Consider the following 3,959-nt stretch of genomic DNA (forward strand, 5'->3'; position numbering starts at 1 on the left):
GGGGCACAGTCTCAGGATAAGAAACAAGTGTTTCCCTTCATTGTTTCAGCTTCCCCAAAGCAGCAGAGAGTCAGAGAATCAGGGAAATGAGTAAATAGGTCAGGTCAAGGTAATAACTGTTCTGGTATAGAAAGTGCCTCTTCCCATGTATGGGTTACTGTTGGGTTGTCTTAAGAGGCTAAGTAGTGAAAGAGTGGTCCTGCTTGTTGGCAGACTGAAGTATGGGGACAGAATCTGAGGGCCAAAATGAGGAGGAAAGTTAGAATATTTTTTACAACATGGAATTTTGAATATTTCTAAAGTGGTCTGACATTTTTGTGACAGCTGTTTCACAAGTGTTAATCACTTCCTGATGTCTTGATCACTTTTCCCATCAAATGTTATTGGGCTACCCAGATGAAAAAATGATCTTACTCCTTTTATTTCTTTCAATTTCACTATTATTGTGCATCTAGGTGTAATCCTTTTCTTTGATATTTCCATACATACTGTTTTGCTGCTGTTTAATGGTGATCCATATCTGTTACTGTTTGTTATGATTGTGTCTAAGAGTCTCTGTAGACTTTCCACTATCATAAATACTGTGTCATTTCCATATCTCAGATTATTCATTTAATTATTTGGAGAAGACAGGATTGTTCTCCTTAGAGAAGGTAATGCAAAGATTTAGTAGAGGTGTTCAAATTACTTCATGATTTTTGGATACAACAAGCTGGGAGAAAGTTTCTTCTGGGTCAGTGGGCAAGTAACTAGGGGCCAGAGATTTAAGATAATTGATAAAGGAACAAGAAAGAAACTGAGAAGAAATTTCTCCACACAGTGGATTGTTAAAATCTGGAATGTGAAAGGCTGGTGGAATGGTCTTCTGTAGGAATTTTTGAAAGGCAACTGGTTTGTATTTGAAGAGGACTAATTTACAAAGTTATAGGAGAAAAAGCTGGGATGTAAGTTTAAATCAGAATGCTCTTTCAAAGAGCTGGTACAGGCACGACAGGTGGAATGGCCTCCCTGTGCTTTGGATTCCATGAGAGTTTCATGGCTCAGTGAGTTGCCTAGAAGTCACTGCCTGCCAGCGTAGGGCTAAGTTTGCATGGCTGTGGGGAATGAGCAGGTAGTGAAGTGGAGTTAATTGCCAGCATAGGCACAATAGTTCAAATAGCCTCCTGCATTGTACCATTCTATGATTTTTTAATATTGTGTTTTGACACAGGAATAATTGCAATTAAAAGACATAAATGGGAAAGCAATTAAAATAAATCTGTTAATTCCACAAAAGTGAAGCGGGCAATACAAAGTGAAGACATATGCGCCGTGATCCTGCTGGAAAAGGTTTCGAATAAACAAGATAAGCCAATAGAAGTAGATCACCCAGGTGTGTTTGATGAAAAAACTGTGATTGTGCGAATTCTCTGGGGAGAGCAGTGGTCCTGTGCCGAAGTTCAGAAGGGGCCCAGATACCAGAACGCAATGGAGAAAGTCACTCAGAGCGTCAGGGTGAGAGAACACAACTAAAGGTAAGTATCATGAAATCGATGGCAAGTGACTACAGGCGTGAACAGGAACCATTGATACAGCGTTTTATATGATGTGTAACATTTCTGATGGAGCTGAAAGTCATATGAATGTACAGAATTGTAGAAAGGGACTGCTAAGTCAGGCAGACGCCATAAGATTTATTTTGCTCACTAAACACTAATTAAATCCAATAGGCAGTCATCATATTTATGGTCTGTGTTTCTGGTTTCATCCATTAATGGAAACATCTCTGTCAACTCCATCAAAACCTTTCATAATCTTAAAGACCCTAATTGGGCCCTGTCTTAGTTTTCTTCCTAAAGGAAACCATCCCAAGCAGTTTCCTGCAGATATAATGTCTCAGTTCTGATATCATTCCAATAAAATATTATTGCACCTTCTCCAATGCCTTTATATCCTATTCATAATATTGAGACCAGACTGTTCACAATACAAGTGTGGTCTAACCAAGTTTCTATACAATATTAACAGAATGTCTCTGCTTTTCAATTCCATCCCTCTAGAAATGAATCCAGAGCTTTGTTTGCCTTTTTATGGCCTTATTAACCTGCATCACTGCTTTTAGTAATATGATAGCCATACCAGGCCTGAGTTTTATTCTCCTAATCACTTCTCAACTAGGAATTTCATACCATTTAGTTTCTCCTACAGTGCTTCAAGTTTGCCCACAATTGGAGCTTTCTCTGCTTTTACACAGGGCTGCATACATGCATACAAACATATGAATTAATAGTTCCAAAGGCTCTCAATTCTCTGAGAAAAAAATTCTCCTTGTTTCTGTCTTAAATGGTGACCCCTTATTTTTAAACAATGACTCCTAGTTCTAGATTCTCCCGTAAGAGGAAAATATCCTCTCCAAATCCACCCCTCAAGGCCCCTCAGGATCTTGTATGTTATCTGCAACGTTGTTACACTCGGCCATCACTTCTTCGAGGGCAAATGTCGCCACGTGCACAGCTTAATGAGCTTTTCTGTGTTTCACATTGTAGGGGAGGCCTGGCAGGAAGAGGCCAATCATAATATGGACCAGTCACCCACTGGGAATCTGCCTGTGCGACAGCTTGAAATGCTGCCTCTTGCTCACCAATTCTGTCCTATCGTGTCCTAATTAATATGAATTCAACACAACTGCTCCAGTCTGAGGCAATGCTTGTACTCTATTAAAATAAGACCTATTGAATGTGTGCGTGATTGCAAGCTACTTCCAAGTAAGATGCCCATCGGGAACCAAGAGCATTACTAATCTAGCCAGTTGCTTAACAGAATTATCGCACTTAAGATACCTCGCATTCTATTTTCACCTGTGCCACCTTTTGAAGCATCATGTATTCCAAAGAACTGCCATAGGCACCATTGGGCTGAATGATTCTTTTTAATATTCATCTGTGTGACGTTGGAATTATTTCAATAAAGACACATAAAAGGGAAAGCGACTAAAATGAGTCTCTTAATTCCACAAGCGTGAATTGCACTATTTCTATCCTGTTGTCCATGGATTGCTAACCAACAGGACCCAGTTCTGCAGCATAGACATTTGGTCTTAGCTCTTAAGATAATAGGTTTCTGATGAACCAGGTAAACTTAAAAGTTCTCATGACCTGTATTTCAAAGAGCAGAGGAGTTTTCCCAGTGTTTTATTCGTTCATGGGATGTGGGCGTTGCTGGGCATTTGTTGCCCATCACTAATTGCTCTTGTTCAGAGGTCATTGAAGAGCCAACCATAGGTAGGGACAGCAGATTTCCTTTCCTAAAGGGCAGTAGATGGGTTTTTATGGTCATCATCAGACTTTTAATTCTAAATTTTTATTGAATTCAAATCTCACCATCTGCTGTGGTGGGATTTGAACCCTGGTCCCCAGAGCATTACCCTGGGTCTCTAGAATACTAGTCCAATGACAATACCACTATGCCACCACATAGTGACCAACACCTGTCCCCAGCCAGCACCACTTAAACAGAATTATTAATTAAACAGTGATTTAGGTCATTGCTGTTCGTCGAAGCCTGTTGTACACAAATTGACTGCCACATTTCCTACATTACAAACAGTGACTACACTTAAGAAGTACTACCATGTGGCTGTATAGTCCTTACATTTAATCTTATCAATGCTTCCTGCTTCTTGACTCCATAACTACAGGAAACAGTTTCTTTCTACCCTCCCTTATCTTTTATGTCTTTGGATTTTTTCATTCATGTAGATGGATCTGAACAAAGTCTAAAGCCTCAGCTACCTCCCTATAATGTGGAGCCCATTACTGTACACTGTACTAAAATGGAGGTTGCAACATTTGCTATTGGTTTAACATTATCTCTTGGCTTTAGATTTCATATTACTGGGATACACAATGAGAAATTAAATGTGAACATACCATGCAATCCACCCAAGGATGCTGAGGAAAACACACATGGAAATATTAGAG

At 39.6% G+C, this 3,959-nt stretch overlaps 1 long non-coding RNA gene across 1 annotated transcript; it reads left to right on the forward strand.

Moving 5' to 3' along the window:
• The first annotated feature begins 363 nt into the window (after positions 1-363).
• On the forward strand, positions 364-2,965 carry LOC144671525 (uncharacterized). The gene is made up of 2 exons (XR_013573943.1): positions 364-1,514; positions 2,526-2,965. It is a non-coding gene; the product is annotated as an uncharacterized LOC144671525 (long non-coding RNA).
• Positions 2,966-3,959: the final 994 nt, after the last annotated feature.

This window comes from Cetorhinus maximus, chromosome 33 (assembly GCF_964194155.1).
Source record: "Cetorhinus maximus chromosome 33, sCetMax3.hap1.1, whole genome shotgun sequence".
In the NCBI taxonomy this organism is placed as follows: Eukaryota; Metazoa; Chordata; class Chondrichthyes; order Lamniformes; family Cetorhinidae; genus Cetorhinus; species Cetorhinus maximus.